Source organism: Ambystoma mexicanum, chromosome 6q, assembly GCF_040938575.1.
Source record: "Ambystoma mexicanum isolate Mex_15411 chromosome 6q, UKY_AmexF1_1, whole genome shotgun sequence".
Taxonomy (NCBI): Eukaryota; Metazoa; Chordata; class Amphibia; order Caudata; family Ambystomatidae; genus Ambystoma; species Ambystoma mexicanum.
Window position 1 is genome coordinate 1558771100 of NC_090937.1, and position 23957 is coordinate 1558795056.

Genomic DNA, 23957 nt, shown 5'->3' on the forward strand with positions numbered 1-23957 from the left:
ACTTCAGCTTAATGTTAATTGCTCTACCTACCATGTTCTATTTGTAATTTACTACCATTATAATTTGGGTTACCTGAAGACAATTTTTCCGTCAAGGTTTGCCTGTTGCTCACCTCTTAATTAGCAAATGTTGCCCGTAAAAGGTTGGGGACCCCTGCACTAAGCCAAGGTCTAGTGTCACAATGTAAAATTTAAGCAATTTGAAGTTAATCCTAGTGTGATTATTACAAACACATCAAGCAGGTGTGTGTGTTTCTTTTAGTCCACACTAAATCCTAGAATATCTGCTGGACTTTCTAAAAAAAAAAAAAACTGCAAGAGCTATTAAGAGTATCTTGGTGTTTTGTATCTTACAAGTCTGAGCCAGCATTGCAAGTAGCGAAGGATCTTTGGAGTTGTGAAACGATGAGGTCCAACAATTGAGTGCTGTGGCAGGTGGGAATGCGGCCGCGGACACTATGAGGACATTGTAATGGTGTGTTTATATAAGAGTAAGGCCTATATTTCCCTCCCTATCGCTGTGGGCTGTTCCCTACCTACTTTACTAATTAAGGTGCTTGTCAGTTATGTGTGAAGCTCCAAAAAGAATGTCTGCTGTCCAAAACTAGTCCTAACTGACACTACTACTAATATAATTAACTAAGGTCAGGAGAATGACCCCCTTCTCGTTATGGTTGTGCTTTTGCACTTCTCTGTGTTCCTTTTCAGAGTGGTAGTTAATATGCAATTTTTAAATGGTCATTTGTTATCCTCTGTATCAGTTCCTGTAACTCACTTACGGAACTGGTAGTCTTTATCTCGTCTTTAGTATGGATTTTCCTTGCTCCTCTCTGAATCCTTAGCTCTGTATTGGATGGTTCTGAATATTCTTGTATAGTGCCTTCGCCTCTGGGGCTTTGTAAATAAGTATAGTTTACCTTTTCCTGGTATGGACTTTCTTGTACAAGGTTTATCCTAAAGGCCTCTCTGGTTTTAAGTTCAGTTATCTCTCTCTGTTATGTTCCACTTTTTGTTTCTTGGATAATGGGTTATTTTCCCCTCTTCCCAAGGTAGTGATGCTCCAGTCCTATTGCTCTCCCTCTTTGGGGGTTCTATTCTTCTCTTTTGCACATTAAGACGGTCCAAGTTCATCAACTTGTGTTCACACTTTTGTCATTTGTACTGGGACGAGTTTCTCTGATTCTATAAACTAGTCCCTGTTGGCTTTGCGGTTTTCCCATTCTCCCTGTTACCTTTAATTTTGCCGGGGAAAGTTTCGTGTCCCTGTAGATACTTGGGATCTTCTCCTTCACTGTTTGCTTCTTGGTTCGCTTTCTGCAACGCCCACTTCTTGTGAGTTTCTCTCTCCTTCCTGGTTTCTCGATACAGCCATGGTTAAATGGGCGATTACTTCCTCTATGGGTGGTGTTTGCGTCGTTGAACGGGCAGACCGTACGCCAGAATTGCTTCGTGGTCCCCCCCACTACCAAGCTTTACGCTCCACTTGTCTCGGCATCTGGCTTCTTGTACACGCCAGGCTTCCAGCGTTTCCTTCTGCTCAAAGGAGTTCTGTACTTCACAGGTTCCACTGTCTGCTTCAGCTCCGCCTCCTTCAGGTGTTCTACTCACATGGGGCCCTCCCCTGTCTGAGTCTTCCTTCATCTCACTCTCTGTCTCTCTTCTTCCTTTGGTGTTTCCTCCCTCTTCACTTACTCGTCACCGTTGATTGGAGATTTTGATTTAGATATACCCCTTCTTTCTTTCGAGTAATCGCATAAGTTCACTTTTGCTTCATCGCAGTCTTGGAACTAATTATTGTGTGTATTATTCCCATATATCAAAACAAAGGAGGTGATGACTGGAAGTTTTAGAGTTAATTATCACCTCTGGCATTGCTCTGAGCAAACCTCCAGACCATTTCTGTGTCTTCCACGCCATCACAGAAGGGGAAATGCCATAGGAAAATCAGTCTTGGTCCCATCCCAAAAGGGGCAGACCAGCCCGAACTGCTTGGTCGGATCCCTTCTGCACAAGACCACAAGCATCCGCAAACATGTTTCACTTAGGTTAGAAGTGAAGATTAATTCTAAACCTTACAGCCATCACCTTTTTGTTTTGGTGTAGTCACCTCGAGTGGGACGGGTATGTTCAGACGTGGTTCCTGCGCCTGCTGGGAGTAGAGACCCAAGTTACTCCTCACTGATGAGGCCCAATAAGGCCACCACATGTTTGGGAATGCTTGTGGTCTAATGCAGATGGATGTGACCAAACAGTTTGGGTGGACTGTCCCTTTTGGGGAGGGACCAAGTCTGATTTGCATATGGTCTTTCCCCTTTTGTCATGGCTTGGCAGGTAAAAAATGATGGTCTGGAGGGTTGCCCAGAGCAAGCCAGACGTTAAGATTAATTCTAAACCTTCCAGCCATGACCTTTAATTTTGCAGTTATTCCCATATATGCCGTGATGTGGGGGAGAGTCCTTGTCCCCAAAGGGAGAGCCTCTCCTGGTGAGGTCCCACTTGGCTCGAACCCCGTAGGGAGGGTGATGCCGAGCAGGCTAGCCTCACAGTAGAAGAAGCTAATTTTGAGAAGGCCATTTGAGAGCAAGCCATTGACTAAGATAGCCAGATTTGCGATTGTCTGTCAGAAGTGTCAAGTGGGAGAAAGCATATTGAAGGGATGTGCGCTGTGTGAGTGTTTCTGACAGACTGACTTTCTGGGAAATTAAGAGGGAGTAAGCAGTGGAGACGAGATGTGTATGGTTAAGCTGATGAGATGCACACAGCTGAAGTGCAGAAAAACAGTTGGTGGTTAAGCCTCAGCAAAAGAGCGAATTGGGCCGAGTGGAAAAATTGGAAGGGACCAACGCATGGGAAGGGAAGGCAAGTCGGTATCCATTTTATGCATAGTCAATGTCCATGGAATGTCTTTATCAGAAGTGCGAAATCGCACACCTTAAATGTTGTGCCCCTAAAGAAACCTGATAAACGATTGCTAAACCATACAGTAAACCTCCTCTCTATAGGGATTTCTTTATAGTTGCTTTGACAAAGTTGATCCTTTAAATTGGGTAACCTGTGAAAAGTGATGAGCAGACCACCATACCCTATAGGAGATACTGGTGTTATAGAGTATCTTCTGTACAGCTAAATGATCAGAGGTGTAATTGTTTTTTTTAATGTATTTTTTTTCTTTTTATTTGTTAATGTCTCATATTTACTTTTTTCTATCCATAAAGGACATTGTCAGAGAGGCAGAATTAAATCATTTGTCACTGTACCTTCTTGTTTTGAAGTTCAACATCCATCTTAACAGTTCCAAATGAAGAGCAGTTTCTTAACCCCTGATTTAACTCGGGAATAGATTTGGGGTGAACACTAGTGGCAAGCTGCCATTGAACAAAATCTGTTTTCAATGCATTTCAACAGAAAACTCGTGTGTTTCTGGATGTTCATTTTAATATCCGATTGATTAACCATAGAATGTTACATGATAAACCATATATGGGCACAGCAATTTCAATACGAAAAATTCATGGTCACCCTCTGGCGTCTGTATATAGAAGGTGTCTTTTTAGTATGAACAGAGTCTGAGTTTAATCATGGACAAAGATTTCAAACCATCCTACCATTGTAAGGTTCCACAGGGCAGCGTAAATTTGACCCCCATTGCCATGTTGCTACGTTTTTGGTAATGAACACCCGAATGTATGAAAACGTTGCCATTAAATATATATTCAATCATGATCCACACATATACTGAACATTCTATCGGGCAGACGGGCTACTCAAAAACTATGGAAGGGCATTGATGCAAATATTATGATATCTAGAGGTAGAAAGTGGTAGCACGACAAGTGTGACCAAAATTAAAAAAAAAAACCTTCACTAGGTTTATAACACCCCACACGTAAGATTGGAGTGTCTCAAGAGCTGGAGGTAAGAGAAAGTCAACATGTGTTTGGAGGCCGTCCAACAAAGGCTCCCAATTAAGTAATTGGTCTATGGGGTGAAGGGGAGAAATGTCAATATTACCCAGCCATAAAATGTGCCACACCACCTCAATTCTTCAAACACACAGCATGCAAGTTCTTTTTCTCTTGGAATCAATTATCATTAGCCAGTGGATATTGGCGAGTGCACTTGTTGAGCCCTGTGATGGTGTGGTGGGTGTAAGGATTCCATAGAAACTGCTATTGAGATTTAGATCGATCAAGATCCTCCATAAAAAGCGTTGTCCCGTAAATGTCGCATTGAGAGGTTTGCCGTGGTTCCTTTAAGTTGTGATTTGCAGGTAGAATCACATTGTCAAGTTGTGTTGGGCTAATCTGTTCTATCGCAGAGTTTCAAATCATTATATTTCCTAATGTTTGGAAATAGACATGCTGTTGCTGTATTTTGATAAGTTTGTTTCTCTTAGATTGCTGACCATAGAACAATTTGGCACAATATCAAGTGGCTTGTGTATATCATTAACTCGCCTGCTTGCTCGGTTAACCAGTGTGTGCGCTTTTCCAAAGTAACCCCCATGTTTTCATCTCTGGTCGACCAAGGACCATCTGCTACAGAGCATGGAGGAGCAGTAGGAGTCGGGCCAGAGTTTTGGGGGTAGGAAATTTGCTGTATTCAGATGGATTGCTGGGTCAGGATATGTGTTACTGATTGTCAGAGGAATGAGTCCTACTTAGATTGCTTGTGAGGGATTGGCATTGTGTAACACTTAGGTTGCCGAGGTAGGAAATGTGCTATACTTGTCTGTGAGAGACAAGCAATGTGTTACACTTAGATGGACTGTTAGAGGAAATGTCTTACTCTTGAAGAATTGTGAAGTTTATCACATGCTTGCATTAGAAGAAACAGTGTAGTCATAGTAGCCTCATTTCTCTTGAATTTAGGCTGGCACCTGTATAGCCAGTGTGCTCTTATTAAATTGATCTGGGAATGGTCATGTGTGCTGCACCTATGTTAGCCCGCCTTTACACCCCAGACCTACGCTGGTAATCCCTCTAATACACTAAGATCCTAACTGTGCCTTTGTATCCCGATTATCGCAGTTAGATGACTGTTGGGTGCGTACATAGAACCAGGAAGATATCTAGTAAGATTATAAAGTTAGCCTGTCCATGGCGCCTAGAGAAGCCTACTATCCTAAATCCTATTGTATCCTGCTTGGTAGATATACTAGGTCAGCCAGTCTATTACGCTAAAGAGACCTGAGTATGCCCTCCCCCAGACACCCTCTACCCCCTACACCACATGGTGTCTAGTGGAGCCTCGAGGGTAGCTGGCCATTTTTCCACAGACTGCCTGATGACGGGCGACATCAAAATGACCCTGATCTGTGCTCTTGGAAAGTATAAATGTACCACTTCAGTGGATATCCGCCGCAGGCATGGCTATCCATCCACTCACAGTAGAATGTAATTACGACCTACAACACAATTCGGGTTAGCTGGACATTTAAAATGTTTTTAAGCCTACCTACACCAGACTATGCCTGAACACCCCTGACATAAGTATGCACCGATGACCTATGACAAATTTTGGCACGCTGGGCACATAGCGAGTGGCTAGCACTCACGCCATCTCCAGATCTCAGCACCCACCCATCTACCTGCCTGAGTGTCGCGGGCTGCTTCTACCATAGCCTGGCCAGCTCTGCTAAACCTTATTGTGGCCAAATTCACACCCACATTCTAATTCTACTCTGATTTCCGGGAAAGGAAAGGCCAAGTTGCAGAGCGTGTAACTATACATTTCTGAGATAACTAGAACTTTTTACGTAAACCACCTTTGATAATTGAGTATCCAACAAACTCTCACTATTGTTTTGCCTCCCATATAAATGTATCCAGGGTTTGCATATTTCCATGCTCCATACGTTAAATCCTGTCCAGTATAGGACACACATTTCATAGTGTTTTGGTAGTGGATTCTAGCAATGTTTAATCTGTACACCAATACTGCATGGTTCTCTTTTCGGTTTTTCATGAATTCGTGCTCACTTTTTTAGTTAAAGTATTTTTTTGTGACTCCTCCTACCCCGCCCACCCTCACCCCCCCACATCCCTCCCATTGATGGGAATGACATGTAGCTCTCTCACTCTTAAGCCTTTTGTATGTAGAGGTGTTGGGGTGAATCAGTCGTTTTAATTAGTTTGGGGGGAGTAACACTGGTTTGTTTCTGTTGTATTGCCATATAATGCTTGATGATGGAAAAGCAAATTCCCCAAACACGTTGGCTAGGCAACTACTATGTGTTGGAAAACGGTGTGGGGACTGATTGCAATGGAAGAACTTGATGTTGAGGACGAGTAATTGCAGAATATTTACTGAATGGCTAAAAGACGCCACGGGGGATTCTCTCGGCTTCCTTCCACGTAGAGTCACAGTCCTATATTGCACCTCCTAAATCTAATTGTGAGCAGCTGGATGGCCAAATGAGACTGTACACAGAGCTTGGTGTCTGAGGCACAAGGCAGCAGAGCCATCTCTTTGGATAGGCCAATCGTACAGCAGAACTACCGCTCTAATGCAGATGGACGCAAGATCCCTGCGGTTACACGTATCTCGCAGGTCGGAATCCCAGGCCGCGGAGTTCTGAATCTCAATAGCAGGCAGAACTCTACAGAAACTCACAAATGGCCCATACAATAGCTACTCTGTCCAGCAAACAGTTCCTAGATTGTTTCATTCGACCGCTTACCTTCCAATCTTCTCTGCTCATTGGGTGCTCTCTTCCAGAGTGTACCATTGGGTCCAGCTCGTTGCTAGCTAGCAACACAATCTCACTCACTCACACATACATACATAAATTGTCCGTAGCCAGCTCCAGGTTACAGAAATAGGGTTTGGATTTCTGAATAGGAGCTTCTCTAGTGATTACCTGGAGGACAAACGACGGCCCCACTCATTCCAGAAAGAAACTACATATTACGCCAAGGGGCCCCTCCATCACTGTATTATATCTGATCTCCTGTCATTCGTCCCGCCTGGAGCCAGGGTGGTTGCAGCATCTTTGCTGCACGCCTCTCACTAAAGACAGCACATGCACCAATGTATTCCATTTTTCTAATGAGGCCTTCAGTATGTAGCTGGCTCGGAGATTCCCCAACTGCCTGGAAGGTGAACCTGCAATTGCAATGGCCTCCTGGATTCTTGCTGCCAGCTCCCAAAACACCCAAACGCTCTTATCAATCTTGCGTGCTTTAGGGAGTACGCGGGGGAGGATGGATAACACTAGCGGCTGCTCAATCTATTGCTCAGTGTGCCACAATCTGCAATCCCCAGCAGGACTCATACAGACTAGTCCTCATCGACCCTGCCGACACCTCGTGGCATGGGTGATGCCTGTGCACAAGATATAGACTGTACCTGCATTGACATGTGGTAGTATGGTCCTTCACACCCGACACTCCTTTTTTTTCATTTTTATTTGTTTTTGGTAGCAAAAATTAATTTACACCTTTACAAATTTTACTCACTTTCAAATAGTAATCGTCTTTTACAAAATACACATCTTAAAATCCTTATCACATAATAAGACACTATAAATACATATTAAAGCCCATATAACCTACATAACAAAACAAATCAAAACACAACAAAAAGAAACCACCACCACCCAGCATACATTAGACATGACAAAAATTATTTACAAGCATAAAAGAGCAGGTATGGACATAGCTGGGAGATAACGCAAAATCAAACAATCAGCACAAGACATTCCAATTATAAAACGGATGTTAATTAATTTTTTTTAAGAAGCGAGTTCAAAACAACCCACTAAGAATGCCATTGTTTAGTGGCAGCAGGTACACCTCAATTAACAGGACAAGCCTGACAGTTGCAAGTATGATGGTATTAGAGTTTCCCTGCATACAACGAAGCCAAACTAAATGGCATTCAAAAGGTGAATATGAGGATAAAAATGCACCTAAACAGCATCGCCTTTGTTGCTCGAAAAACTTACAATGCATAAACAGATGTTCTAAGGATTCTATCTCAGCATATTCTAAGCAAAATCTGCAACAATCCCACTGCCCCAAGTCCCTATAACCGGACCAGTTCCTAATACGGGAGCCGGTATGGACAAGATCCAGACGGAAACGCATGTAAGTTCTTCTTGCAGCATTGTCAGGGAAACACAGTAAATAAGGGAGCCGCGGAATAACTGCATGCCTAAAAATAGCATAGGAACTCAATGAGGAATAACCACCAATCAAGTCTGAATTACGTGCCCAGGCATTTTTAAAGAAACGAGATTTGACTTTAAGCGGTGAGTCAATTAGATCCTGCTGAGACATATTCAAAGATAACAAGATGGCATATATACGTTCTTTAAATTCCACAATCGAGACGGGACACTCATTGGCGAGCATTGCCTTAAAATCCTCATACAGAGAGTTTGGAGGAGGAGAAATCATTTTACTAAAGGTAGTAACCATCCGCCAGAGATATTTGTCCGCTAAAGGATATAGGCCTAGTTCATGTAAAATGATTGCATTTGGTAAATAACCTGGTAAGCCTAGAATCTCTTTCCAAAGTTTACCTTGTAGAAGATTTAATAAAGCCCCTAGCTTCATCAGACACACGTCAACGGCATAAAGTAAGATGGGCTCTACTTTCATGGTGTAGTATTGTAAGAGGGGTATAAGTGAATATCTACAATACCTTTGAAAGATAATTCTCATTTGGGTGGCCAATGGGTAGAGCTTGGAATTCAACACCAAGCGCCATCCATCGATAGACATCCTATTCGATAGGTGATAGCCCAAGTAAACTATTTCTTCTTTTCTCATGATGGATTGTGTGCCAATCACAAAGTTAAACCTGGGTATTTTTTTGTTGTTGCAGTAAACACAATAATATGAGATTTAGCTGTATTTATAGTCATATTATTCAACAAACAATAGTCATGAAAGATCTTAAGTTTATTTTGGAGGCCAAAAGGAACCCTGTCGAATAGGATGACATCATCCGCAAAGGCCAACCAGTCAAGGCGTAGTTTGTCCAAGACTACCGGAAAGGAATTAGAGCCACTCCAGATTTTGTCTATATCGGCAAGGTAAAGATTAAATAATACCGCCGCCAGATTACATCCCTGTTTGACACCAATGCATGTGGGGATGTTGTCAGTTAAGAGCCCATCAGAATTAATATGGACCCTATATGAGGTGTTACAATGCAAGGCAGCAATTATTGCTACAAGCGCAGGCGGAATACCATATGACATTGTATGCCAGAGGCGAGATCGTAGTACATTATCAAAGGCGGCAGAAAGGTCCAACGATGCCATATAGATTGTGCCATTTGACTTGGAGTACGCATGCCGCAAAAGATGGGCAAGAATCGAAGCATTTAACTGTGTGCCCATTTCCCGCCGAAAACCAGCTTGTGCTTTTGAAAGAATATTTGAGGCACAAAGGTGTGCTTCCAAGTCACAAAAAACCAACCGTGCAACATTTTTTGCTGCAGTATCTATTAAGGCAATTGGCCTGAAGTTCAGCGGGTTACTTAGGGCACCCTTTTTGTGAAGCGGAATTACTATTGCCGTCAACCAAGATTGCGGGATTCTACCGGTTTTATAAATCAGCTGATAGCGGGCAAGCAGGTACTTCGGCCAAAAATTGGGATCATCCTTAAAGACGCATGCGGGAAGCCCATCAGGACCAGCCGCCTTTGAGAATTTTAGTTGCGAAATTGCCCATGTTATGTCTTTAACATCCCAGGGACAAACCCTTGGGCAAGACAACTGCATTTCAATTGATTCAGACTTGGAGTGCAATTCCGGCAATGCATATTTTTGACAAAAAAATTGCTCCCATTCGGCACCAGAGATGCTAGAAACCAGACGTTGATCTACCTTACCTGTCGGATTTCTGAGAATAGACCACAAATCTCTTGATTTTTTTTTTTGCATAACAGCTCAATCATATGTTGATTGGCTGCGATATACTCGGCCTGTCGAAGAGTCTTTAATTGCTGTTTGAAGCGAGCTGCAATGAAGTTTTTTTCTCTCAAATAATTCGGCAAATTGTAGGACGTGGTTCTTATTCCCTAAAGGTCCCTATTCTTTTGCTTTTTTAAGTCTGCAACCAAAGCCAAATTAGGGAGGACATTCTGCGGGTAACCCACAGCTTGTGGGTCTTTCACTAGGCTAAGCAAGTGCCTGTGGTTCATCAATAAGTTTATTTTATTGATTGATTCCTCATTACCAACCGACAAGTGGTCCTCATGGCACACTAGGAGGTCCCTGTGCACCAAAAAGACACATTTCCTACAGACTGATGGATTCCATTTGACAGAGATAGTATTCCTGTCGTTTTCCACCAATGTAGCAGGGGCCAAGGCTTCATATGCATCAATCCTTAGATGAAGACCCGAGAACAACATGTAGTGGTCGCTCAATCCCAAATCCAAGATGGATATTGGGTTGAGCAGACCAGTACACATCCTTGACGCCAATAGATAGTCAATGAGAGAAGTGGCTGTTCCACGCTTCCAAGAAATTTGGATGGAATGTGGCGCAAGTTGAATTGGATAAATACCCCATGCTTCAAAAAACGTGTCCATTGTTTGCCTCTATAAAACGCTTGTTGGACATATGGAGAGGAATTACAGGAAGGCCGTGCCGCATAATAGAGATATAGATATGAGTTCAAATCGCCTCCTATCACAATTTCATGATTTGGACAGGAAACGAGTGCATGGCCTAAAATTCGATCCAATTCCTCTAAAACCAGGCACAACTTCACTGCGTGCGGGTTCCAGTATATGGACAGCAATAACAAGGACGGAACATTTCTATGCTCAAACGACAGTTCCATCAATAAGCATGAGTCAGAGTAATCCCATAATGAAGACACCACCTTCAACCCATTGTTGATAAGGATAGCGATGCCACCCGAAGGGTAACCTGTTTGGACACGACGAGCTGGGACAGAAAAACAAATATATCCGTCCAACACTACATCGCCTAAGGCCATCGTTTCCTGTAAAAATAGAAGATCAGGTTTTAGCTCGGGCCCGACACGTTTATGCCATGCCTCGAGGTTGCTTGCACCACAGCAATTCCAGGAGGCAACGGTGATACAACCCAATTATGAGTCAGGAGAAGGATTCTTCATGGCTACCTCAACTTTTATCAAGGGCTCCAACCAAGATAAACCGCGAAGCGCTTGCGTAAGCGAGGCCAGTTGAAGAGACAATTGGTTAGCATGCGACTCAAAAGGAATTTGAGCTGAAACTTCAGTGCCTTCTTTTTGGGGAATAGGTACCCAATCGAGAAAGGCCCAGGCACTTTCCATGTCGGCAAACCAACACGGCACAAGCCCAATGGAGTGAAAATCATCTGAGAACTCCAAAAGCATTTTAGATATGATTTGAGATTGCACTCTACACAGCACTCTGTGGTTATTGTGGGCCGCTAGTTTTACCCAATCCAGGTCCTTTGATGAAAGATTTCTTAAAGCGAGAATCTGAAAAAATGAATTCATCAAAATTCATCAAAAATGACCTATTAATACGAGCAGGGCCGATGATCTCAGGGTCGCTAGACCAGCCAAGAATAAGTTTCATGTCCCTAGGAATTTGCAAAAAGGACAATGTGTCATTTATGGCTTCTACAATAGGTGATTGAGGACATGAAACCTCCTCAATGGGCAGAGGGCACGCCGGAATCAAAGAGCCCTTGACAACCTGGGGTTGTGGGGTATTAACCCCCTGTTCCTCACTTTCAATGGCAAAAGTTGCCGATGTAAGGGACTCAACTGCCTGACCACCAACAGACGGTGCCAAAGGCAAAGGGACGATTGCTGAGTTTCGAACAGGAACTTCTTTTGATTTTACAAGGAGCCGAGTGAGCACTTTTTTTAATTTCGATTTTGGGAAAAAAGGAGTGAAGCTGAGGTTGTGTCTTTACATTTGAAGTCATAGGCAGAGAACGGGATGCAATTTGGACGTTGCCACTTTTCAGGGCTGCAATCTGTAGATGTTTTTTGCTTTCCTCATTTAAATCACACAGGTTCAATCCCAAATCATCTTGATGATTTATGATTATAGGAATATCAAGTGCCCCTGCGTCTAATGGCACCGAAATTCGAGTGACAGAGGGTGCCTTAGTTGCCATTTTCTTCTGCAGGGCCTTTGTTTGATTTAATCGTTTTTGGGCTCTTAGGAAATACTTCCTTGCCTTACGAGAGACAAAGTGCCTCCCTTCATGCACAACAGGGCCTTCGTCAGATTCCGGTGGAAAAAGAGAAACCATGGGTGGCCAGGAGAATTGGTCATCGATAAGATCTGTCAATATATAGGGACTATCTGGAGGAACAGTCATCCTCTCCATAATTTTGGTTACCTCACCGAGAGGTTGGACATAGATAAGAATGACTTTTTATCCGTAGGTAACTGGGGGAGAGTAGGATTAAGGATTTTATTCCCAGCGTGTGCCTTCTTAGATTTCATTAAGGGACCTGTTTTACCGCCACTTCTTAAAGTTGGGCTCATGCTCAACTGCGGAGGACACCTCCAATAGGAATGTCAAAAGAGGGCTCTTGTATTTAAATGAGTCAAGAGCAAGAGAAGAAAAACATAGCCTGCCACAAAAGCCTAAAGGGGACCTCCTTCTCCTTCTTGGCCACGCTATACGTCGGCTAGAGCAAAAGAGGCAGTTTGAGTGCCAAAAGAATACAGTCAATAGATAAAATGCGTTAGATGAAGTTATTAAGCACTTTAGAAACCTCCAACTAGATAAACAAAATAGACAGCAACCCAACAAAGAAACATGCAATGAGACCTGCTGTAAATGTGACCAAAAACAATTCCCCCATATAACTGATTAATACTTAAGAGATAAAACCATCATAAACCACTTGTGATGTAGACTGAGCACATCGAATCACAAAAATGGCCGCAGCAAGGCCGCAAGATCAAAGGCAATGAAGCCTGCAGTCTCCTGTGGGCATGGACAGCCAAAAGGTGAAACTCGAGCCAACGAGAACCAGTGGGTACCCAATTTATGACAATGCCCCCTAAAACGGAGATTAGCTCGCCAGGTGAAAATTATATGAAGAAAAGCTATGGTTCCTTTTCTAAGCGCACGGCAAAATACTACCAACTATAGACAAGTAAAACAAAAAACACATTAGTATAATCCTATACGCACTCTACAGGCCAACGCAGGGCTCCCCGCAAACAGTACTAGTCGTACTTTGCTGGTGCGCGGCGCGGGTGCGCGGCGCTGCTGGTAATTGTAGAGGCAGGGCGGGTGTCACCGAGCGCGGGGTGGCAGAGCCTCCCACGCAAGGGAAACCTTAAGGTTGAATCAGAACGTCTCATCACATGCGGTGTTGCTCAAGCTCACAAGACACTACAATTCAATCCCACCATTTAGTAGCGCTCATGGCTTTCCTCCACCTCAGCTAACCACCACATACATCCCACCTGCAATGGTGATCAGACTAAATGGCCAATCAAAAGTACAATGGAGGAGACACTTCACCGAGTGTGACAAATGTTAGTTATTTGTACCGTAAACCGTCACCACCAGAGTGGTCCCCAGGCACTCTGGCGGATGTGTAAAGAAGGGCTGAGGGGTTAGCAGAGTGTAGTGGGAATAGGAGAGTGAGAGCTGTGATGTCCTGTTGGCAGCTTCAGTTCGGTTTGCACCGTCCGCTGAGCTTGAGTGTGGTTATCGGGTCGGTTAGAGTTCCCATATGCTTTTTATACAGGTTATGTGTTGTCTGTCTGTTGTTGCAGTGTGGTGAAGTACGTGTGGATTGCTGTGCAGAGAAGTGGTTGTGTGGGTTTCTGTGTGAGAAGTGTATTGGTAGGTATGATGGGGTGGCTACTTTAGTGGTTTGTGTACCTGGTTGAAGCAGGCGTGTTCGCCCACACTGGTGTTGGTGATGTTTAGTTTAGAGGATTCTGGTCCCATCCTGCCCATTCCCGTGTTGATGGTCTTTACCTGCCTATGTTTCCTCTGTGGACTAGTGGTATGTGGACCTGGCATCCCTCCGCCACCCACTCCCGCTCTCCTGGTCCCTCCTTGCCCATTCCCAAGTTGGATCGTAACCGATCTACGTTTCCTCTTTGGTACAGCGGTTTGCAGTAATGACATCCTCCCCTCCCACCCGACGGTTAGGGAAAATGAGTTGGGAAGTTAGGGCTGATGGGTTCCCTCTCTGCGATTCTTGATTCCCGCTGCGTATATGCTTCCTAGTCGTTTCCTTCTAGTTCTGGGGCAAAGAGCCACGCTTTGAGTAGTCTTCTGAATTGAAGATGATCCCTTGTGTTACTTATGTTTTTGGGTAGCTCACTCCAGGTTGTCCGTGGCAGGTGAGAGAAAGCTGATGTTCTTTTGTTGTATGGTTTTGGTTCTAGGCGGATGTCGTTTCTTGATCCGAGTGGTCTTAGGGCGTTAGCCGTTTATTTTCTCTTTTAGGAACTCTGCTCTTTGACCGTGGACAAGTGAGATGTTAACCAAGGAACTGTCAACTGTACATGAGGGAAAACGCACTTATGCAAGATATCACTAAAAAGTTACCTCAAAGTGAATGGTGCTTGGTTGTGATTTCAATGCGCTGCCCGCCCTCAGTTTGCTGGGTTCACAATGGTTTACGACCGGTTTCGGGTGGTGGGTGTGTCTATATGCCAATTACCCAAATATGCCCATTTTGGAGGGCCTGCAATACATTGCATGCCCTCCAAACTATTTGGGTAATTTGCATATAGCTCACTGCGGAAAGTTGGCCTGCGTGCTTATTCAGGATACCAATGTTCGTGTTGGCGTAAGTCGAGGAGAAGGAACTCCTTCCTTGGCATATTCTCTTACAGCTCAGAATCCGCCCAGGCTGGCTGAGGGAGGGCTGCTGCCAAAGCAGAGAAACAACGCCGCCCCAGGGAAGGCTGCTTCCCAGCAGGAGCATCCGCCGCTCCCTCTGGTGCTGAAGGGGCGGCAGCCAGCGCAGGAGCACCGGCAGCCTGGCTTCTGATCAGAAACAGGGCTGCTTAGTGTCAGCGTGGGGGGAGAGGGGACTGTGGAGGAAGTGCATTCCTGCTGCTATTGACAGCTCCCAAATGCTGCAGCGGGTTAGGAGGAGGTGTGTGTGCGCGCGCGCGCGCGTAGGGAGGGGCGCAGCAGCGAAGCCTCATCCTCCATCATTCACACCTTATCCCGCCCATCCTGGGCATTCAGAAAGGACCTGCTCGGCCAGCGCCCGCCAGTCAGGTAGGGAAGGAATGGCCGTGCAATGTATTTCATGTGATTAGAAGCCTGTGGCCTCCCGGCAAAATGAACTGAACGAGACTTTTCTAAGACGTGCTATGTATGTTCTGTCAGCAGGGCAGCTGCTCGTCGGCTTAGTGACATGCTGTAGTGGCTAGTTTACCCCAGAGCCGCGAAGAGCTCGCACATTGCCGAATAACGCATATCAGCCATTTGCAGTCGCAAAAGCTTTACTTTTTGTTTAAAAAGAAAAAAATGTTAAGGGATTCGCGCTTGTTACGTACTCGTCTTTTTGGACCTGGACTCACAGATCTGAAATGAATCCGAGACTAGACCACAATAAGGCCACTTGAATAGTTTACATTAAATCATTTACACAGTCATGGATTTGGAATAAAAACAGCCCACTTTATTGGAGAGTCAATGTGCGGGCGATCCCAGCAATGCACATACCCCCCGTCCTCTCCTCTCCCCTCCCCTCTCCCTAGAGAACCAGGCCCTAAGCTTAAACCCCCAAGTGGGCTTCTGGCATTGCTGGGTTTGCTAACTGGTGAACCGATCACTTCGGTTTCCATTCCTTCCCGGTGAGCTTAGCCACTTCTTGAGTCCTTCTGGGTTAGAACCCTCCTTTGGAAGCCTTTCCTATCGGGAACAGTCTGTTCACTCCCATACCCCTGTATGGAGCGTAGTCCAGGCCACTCTGCACTTGTTGATGAGTCCAACTGCCCTTGGCGAAAGTGCCCATCACTTCTGCAGCCTGCGGTTAATGCTTGGCACTGACATCCTCCGCATGATTCCTCCTCAGCCAGGATCGGCCAGTAACTCCACCATGCTTTACAGGTGCCCCACTTCAACCTCCAGTGGCCTCGCACCCTAGCTTTGCAGATACTCACCGGTTCCGGTGTCAAGAGTGTCCCGAAAACACTGATGCCTCTTGTTTGTCCTAGAAGTGTTCTCCATCTGAAGAGAAATTTTCCAGGTCCTTCTCTCAAAGCATCCTATGCCTAATGAAACCAAGCCCTTCCCACGGCATGAACCTCTCCACTGTCCTATGTATCCATTGTCTGATTTTTATTTATTTTTTCCTCCACTGCTTTACATAGCTTCCCATACCTATCGGCTTTGCAATGGAACGCCCTACCACCACCCCTGTGAGGAGAAGTCTCCCTCCTAGCATTCCGTAAAGCTGTGAAAACCATACTCTTTACTTAAAGCCCGACCCAAGACTGACCAATACCAACCACATGGTTCAGAAATGTCATAATGTATGTATTTGGATAATTGTACTCGCCTGTTCTGACATTTATTTATGACTCGCATACATGCGTTTCTTTAGCAACTAAGCTACTAACGGCGCTGCGATGCCCTTGGGCTGTATGTACGCTATAGAAATGTAAAAGATTACATAAATAAATGACCTGGCACCTCCCCATTCTGCCCCGGGGGATTATCTCAGACCGTAATATTTCTGTTCCTACAAACAATTGTCATCATACAAAGCTGCAATTATCCGTAGATAATTACACACCCTCCTATTGTTGATTAGTGCAATTCATGCGTGAAAACGCCACATAATAACTTCCAAAGCAATAACCCTATTTAAGAGGTGTATGTTCTAGACGAGACAGCATGTCAGAATTCATTTTATTTTGTTTATTTGATAGTACTATAGTCTTGGAAAACATTTACAAAGAAATACATTAATATCACATCTATTAAAAACCGATTGTCGAAGCACACATTTTATCACACCAACAAAAAAACCTCACATCTCGCATATCATTCCTCACATACTCTTTCATCCCCATACATACAAAACACCACTCGTACTTGTGCAAAAATCGCAATCCTGATAAACATCCCATCTATTTGGGTTAATACCTTAATTGCTCAAAGTGCCTAGTTAACACTATTTTAACAATAAAAAACAGGGTAAATTTTCCAAGGTGGTTGCTCTTGAACACATATCAATTACCACATTTTTTCTATGTAAACCCAAGTTGAAGCCAACTCTGGGAGGAGTGGGCTCTGTGGTATTGTCGACTAGAGTTTCGGGCAACCAGAGCAGCCTATACAGTTTCCGTCTTGTGCACCTCATCAGGACATATAAATTACAACCAACAAACAGTTCTTAATAAAAAAAAGAATTCAAGTGGTGTGAATTGGCTGTTGTCCAATGTTCAAGGGGTAATTTCTTTCTCTTTACATGGTGTCAAGTTTCTGTAGAACAAATGTATTTCATGGAAAGCCACTTCTACCAATGGACGAGGGCAAAAGAGAAAAGGGAAAAAAAAGGGGAGAGAGAGAAAACAAAGTTTACAATCCTTCTCTATAGTTTCCTTCATTTTTATTTGTATTTGTTTATTTGTAACGCCACCATCAGGCCGGGAGGCAACAGGGCGCAACTTATGCAAGGTTACATATAGAGCATATATACATACATAATTTACACAGGACGTGTATATAGATGCATTGTTTTTTTTAGCAAGGATACCCAGCAAATATACCACTATACATAATTTACAGAGCAGAAAGTATTAGACATGTGACATAGGGATAAAAGTGTACATTAGGCAGGGTCAGTGGGTCAAAGCTAGTAAGGCTGTGGTGTACAGGGCATGCCTCAGTGCTGATTGAAGAGCCATGATTTTGTTTTGGGCATGAATGAGTTAAAGGAATCTTCAGATCTAATGGTGATAGGGAGGGCATTCCATAGCTTGGAGGCAAGGACGGGGAAGCTTGTGCCACCCGCTTTTTGGAGTTTGAACCTGGGGATCGTAAGACAGTGGGTCTGGGCAGTTCTTTGATGTCGGGTGGGCGCATGGCGGGAAAGTCGACTGCTTAGGTACGGGAGGGGCCCTTGTTAGCTAGGCATTTGTGCGTGAGGGCAAGAGTTTTCAGTGAGATTCTCTGCTTGACGGGTAACCACTGTAGATTGGTTCTGGATTCAGAGATGTGGTGATTTCGAGGGATGTTTAAGGCAGCTCTGTTAGCGTTGTTCTGGGTGATTTGTAATTTATTCAAGTTCACTTGGCTAGTTCTTAAGTAGAGGGCGCTCCCATAGTCCATTTTAGACATAATGAGGGTGCTGGCAAGTGTGAGACTATTCGGAGTAGTCAGAAACGGCCTGCAGGCTGCAATGAGTTTACAAGTGTATGCAGAGGCTGATCGGACTGCATTAGTTTGACAAGATAAGGATAGGGTAGCGTCAAGGTAGAAGCCTAAGGTTTTTGTGTCTTTCGAAACTTGGATGGTATTGCCATTAATGAACGACTGATGGGACGTGTCTAGTTTGCTAAGGCGTTGCGAGGTGCCCAGGATGAGGAGCTCCGTCTTGTCGTCATTGAGGCACAACTGGTGTTGGGCCATCCAGGCTTGGATGACCAGGTAGATGTCATTGAGGGCCTTGGTGTCCGCTAAATGGTCTCCATTGATGGGAATGAGTATCTGGGTGTCGTCAGCGTAGTTTGTGTAGTGGACACCCAGATAGTCAAGTACATCAAAGAGCGGTTTAGTAAAGACATTGTAGAGTGTAGATGACACGCAAGAGCCCTGGGGAACGTCACAGTGAATTGGGGAGGGATCTGCAGCTACGGACGGAGAAAAGACCCTCATAGATCTATTACTCAGAAAGGATTCGATCCAAGCCGTGGCTGAAGGAGAGAAGTGGGCAGCAGAGAGAAGATGCCTGCATAAGATTTGGTGATTGACCAAGTCGAATGTCGCCGAAAGGTCGAGGAGGTAACCTGGCTAGTTTGCCTTTGTCCTTCAGGACTTCTATTTGTGTTTTGAGATCTATCAAAGACGTTTCAGTCCCATGCCTAGGACGGAATCCAGATTGTCTAAGACCTAGAAGATTATTGGATTCCAAGTGATCTTGGATCTGGAGGTATGCTGCACGGCCTAAGATTTTGAGCAGGAACGGGACGGTGGTTATGGGTCTGAAGTTGGTGGGTATGCTTGGGTCTAAGGATGGATTTTTAAGCAATGGGATCACCCATGCGTCTTTGAGGTTGTCAGAGACAATACTGGTTTTAAAGGAGGAGTTGATAAAGGACGTGATAAATGGGGCCAAGTCGTGGGCAGATTCCTTGACAATGGGAGCAGGGCACGGATCACCTTGGCAATTAGATGGTTTGATCTTCAAAATAATGTTTTTTACCTCAGCAATAGAGAGCGGTGAGAAGACAAAAGGTTTGGTATTAGACGAGTCTAAAGGGGGTGCCCATCCCAGGGAGGGAGGACGGTTGGCCAGTTCCATACTATCTTGTTTGTCTTTAATTTTGGATTGTAGCGTAGAGATTTTATTTAGTAAGGCTGACTGAATGTTGGTACACCATTTACTATCTTTAATGCAGGTGTCGGGTGGGATGGCTGGAGTTTCAAGCTCTTTTAGGATCTTAAAAAGTTCCTTAGTGTTCGAGTCAGCTTGCAGGATACGGTTGTTAAAGGAGTCTTTTTTTCGCTGTGTTAATGGCTTCTTTGTAGGTGAGCGAGGCAAGGAAGAAGCCGCCTTTGTGCTCATCAGAAGGGTGACTTTTCCAACGGTTTTCGGCACAGCGTTTAGCTTTGCGGAGCACTCTTAACTGTGGTGTGAACCAGGAGTTAAGATGTGCCCATGGTTTAGCCTTCCTAAATTTGATGGGGGCGATAGTCAATAGCCGTGAGCATACTACGGTTGTATATGTCTGCTAGGGAGGTGGGATCTTTGCAGGAGTCCGAGACAGCATTAAGAGAAGGGAGTAGCCGGGGGAGGAGTTTCTCCTTGGTTATGTCCCGTTTATTACTGGTGAGGAGGGCTGGAGCAATCGGAGTCGGGGCACAGGGGTTGGCTTCAATATTGAAGCTGATGATGTGGTGGTCATACCATAAGCAAGGGGTATTGGCAAGGACATTAATATTGCAGTTGGAGCCGGCTAACCAGTCAAGGGTCCTGCCTTTAATATGAGTAGGCTCTTGAATGTGCAAGGTGAAACCAAAAATTGGGTAGAACGTTCTCCAGGTCCGAAGCAGTGGGATCTTTAGGGTCACCAAGTCCCAGATTAAGGTTGCCTAGGATGATAATTTGAGAGTTTGTTTTTGTTTTGTCGAGGAGGAGGGTGGATATTTCGCTGACAAAGGAAGGTGCAGGGCCTGGGGGCCTGTAGATAAGGTGGAGTGTGGCCGTTTGACAGGGCGTTAGTGATAGTTTAACTGATAGCAATTCAGCTGACTCAAGTTTGGAGTTGGTTGACACTCTTAGATCAAGAGTGTTTTTGTGGATGAAAGCTACGCCACCACCTCTAGCTTGGGCAGTGGTGCGGTCGCATCGCGTGATACCGTAGTCGGGTGGTAAGGCCAAGGACAGTGAGGGGCCGGATGCGGCATGTAGCCAAGCTTCAGATACGACAATAAAGCCCAGATCTGAGGATGTGATGAGGTCCGCAATGTCTAGTGCATGCGCTGGGAGCGATCTGGCGTTGATAAGGGCGCCCTTGATGAGAGATGGTTTGGCCTCTGTAGTATAGGATTTACTATTGGTAGTGGGAGAGGGTGAGCGCAGTGGTGTGTGTGATGTTGGAGAGGTTGCTGCGGGTATGTCGTATGCAGTATCTAGAGCCTAATCTCTTGTTCCTGAGTGATAGGGAGCAAGGTTGATTTTGGGGTAGGATTCCTAGCAAAGTGTACCAACCAGAGGGCCGGGTCATTGAGATATAGGTTGGTGGAGTTGCTGGTGTAGTGTAGACCTGTGGTGGTGGTTGCAGGACCCATAGTGGGGATCACACTGGACAGAGTCGGGTGGTGGGGGCTTGGCTGAGTCTGGCTATCAGATGGCTGATTGAGTTTCGAACGTAGGGGAAGTGCAAGTATCTGAGTAACAATGGCTGCCTGAAAGGGCAGCACGTAGTACAGTATAAGGAACGCCTTAAAGAGCATGGTGGTAGTACACAACACCTAGGTGCAAGATGGGTCATACCAGGCGGCGAAGGAATGCTTTCTTTTACATTTATCTTTGGCTATTGTGAATCTGACATGCTGCTTTGTCATGGCCATACCCCTAATTACTCTGGGCATGTCCCAATTTCGGGTTAATCTACCCGTGTTTTTATCCGGTGAGGCAAAGGTGCTCTCCCTGAAATTCCTGCAAGGGAAATGACATTGACTCCCATTGGACGTCATCCAACCCCCACCACTCTCCCAAAAAGGAATACAGCAAACAAACTTCAGTTAAAGTCAAGAAAGATCAGCAATGAAGAATCAGATAAAAGAGTGGAAAAAACAATAAATGAAGAAATCAACAAACAACCCCTCACACTCTTGGCCCGACCCATGGATGACCCAGGAAACAAAGAGTTGTGGGTAAAATATACTATTCCCAACTTGACAGCCATGAGATATGTAATGGCTCATCATATTGGATAACCAAAAACTAGGTTCTCTCACCCAAGGTATGTTGGCTTCAAATCTAGTCTCTTCGTGCAGTATTGGCAGGGCTACGCGAAGGACAAATTTCCTTCTTGGTATGATATTATATCTGCAAATACAGATATATATAGACATACACATCCTATCAGGACATTGTTATCTGAAGTGTTACAATTATCATGGTTCTAATCCAGGCAATTGTGCCTTAATATATTCATGTGTCACGGAACCCACATTCTTGATGCAACTACATCGTGATTTACCTTGCAGTTGTTTCCCTTTTTCCACCAAAGTATTGTTTTCTCCCAGCCGGATTTACTACAGGCCAGTTGGCTCATGGAGTTAGGGCCATCGAAGCGTGATCCCTGTATTCTCCACCAAATGGACACTCGATGTAGTTAGTGTCTCGCACTAATAGTGTATGCATACACTAAAAATTAGAAAAGAGACCAAAGAAAGGAAGCCAATTAACACTAGGGATTAGCAACGCCAAAAAATTTGGCGAAATGAGATGATACTGAATGATACTAAAGCGTGTTGGAAGGGCAAAGATGAAGACGCACCCCAACTCTGATTTCAGTCTGCCAGATTCATTAAACAATATAGGTACCAGCCCACTATGAGGGGGCTGGACCAATGGAGCCTTTGGAACAGCCCCGCTGGCCGTGTGGGTCTGCCGCGGGACGCTAGGTCCCCAGGGACACAGGAAACTGGTTGCTGCCTCCCGTGGGGACCCGCCACCGCGGTGGCCACGGCACACAGTCGGGGCTGTAAAAAGTCGGACCTGCACCACAGGGTTGGATATACCATGGCATACTTGCCACTGTTTCAAACCCCATTTGAAAACAAGAATGAGGGCAAATCCCAATGTAGGTTACAGTGTGACCAAATCAATGGAAAGGCTGGGTGCCCGCCCTTCATGCTAGGGCTGGACCCATAAAGCGTTTAAAGCCGCCCCTGCCGGCCGCGTGTGCCGCCGCGGAGTGCGAGGCCCCCAGGGACACAGCAAACTGGTTGCTGCCCCCGGGGGGGACCCCGCCCAACACGATGGCCGCGGCACAGTTGGGGCTGTGGGAAGAAAATCCTCGCGCCAGGGGATAAAATCCACTGCAGCACGCTCGCCATCAGTGCAAACCCCATTCACATAAGGCCCATTTGCTGACCGAATAACGATGTCAACCCACTCTTACCTCGTACAATTGCTTGTGTATTGACACGCCATGTGGGGTTCAAGTTCCTCTGTATTCCACTACTGCTAGATGCCGCGTGTTCAAAGTGAAACCACGCCTCCACGCGTCATTATACACTAAACTCACCCTGGGGATGGGAACTTTGCCTGACTACAATGCGAATAGGTGCCGCCAACACAGCACAGACCTGGTCCTTCCCTTTCTGGTCCATTTTGTAGAGAAGCCTGCAAGGTAAGTGCGTGCAGTCACCCAAGGGGTGCCCATCAAGGGGTGTGGCGAAAAATGCTGAGCCCACAGTGGGCGATAGTGGTGGTAGTACATAAAAAAAAGATATGAAAAAAGACTCGAGGAAACTGAATTTGCGCATGGTACTGGTGTAAGCCAAGGAAACTATCCAAATTAACAGAGAAAGAGTTCAAAGCACACATGTCGATTATGTGAATGATAGGGTGCTTGTGCCCTTGTCTAAATCCTAACTCTCAACGCAGGCAGCCAGGGAAGAGTAAAGATTTACCTGTTTCCTCTGTTGGCCACCGTCTATGGAATGTAACAATTGTGACAGGGCCCTTATTGTCTTCTGCATTTGACACAGAAGTAAACCCCTTCCCAGCAAAGTTACTTCATTACCCCAAAGCTGGATCACTAAGGGCATGACTTGTTCGCCAGGCTTTTTCTTCGCCATTGCTGCTAGAAATCTAGCATCATGTAACTGTCTCTCACTTGCTGCTCTGACTGGCCTTGGGTGCCTGTACTTCCTACTTTCCTGGAGGGTCCTTGGTTCGGGGATGGCAGAAGAAATGGACCACCTGTATGACTGCGCAGGGCCTTTCCCTGCAGGAGTCCCCTGCGGCCTGACTCCCCTACAGAACCGTTAGTAGAAGGATGCTTTGTGTCCAGCTGCACTCCGCCCAGCCCCTGTGTCGACCCCTCAATACTGGCATTCTGGCCATACAAATGCCTTAGCACTTCTCTGCTCATTTGAAAGGGCAACTGTTTTTCAAATATGAATGACCGCAAGTCCTCCTAAACTACAGTTAATAAGTTTGGGATAAGAGCCAATGGGGGCTTTTGCATCTGAAAGCCCACACAAACCTCATTTAGGACGAGGCAAATGTAGATGCTGTAGTGAAGCTGGGAGAATGAAGGGGTGCGGAGGGGCC

The 23957-nt window shown here is 45.2% G+C and overlaps 1 protein-coding gene across 3 annotated transcripts in view; it reads left to right on the plus strand.

Annotated features, from left to right (window-relative positions):
- The window catches only part of ADISSP (adipose secreted signaling protein), a 627791-nt gene that overhangs the window by 171589 nt on the left and 432245 nt on the right, over positions 1 to 23957 (plus strand). The window contains exon 1 of one of the 3 annotated variants that reach the window (XM_069632261.1): positions 15117 to 15205. The exons of the other annotated variants lie outside the window; for them this stretch is intronic. The gene's annotated coding sequence lies outside the window, so the exon portion shown is untranslated. Of the gene's footprint in view, positions 1 to 15116; positions 15206 to 23957 lie in introns of those variants that run through there. 3 annotated transcript variants of the gene reach the window in all.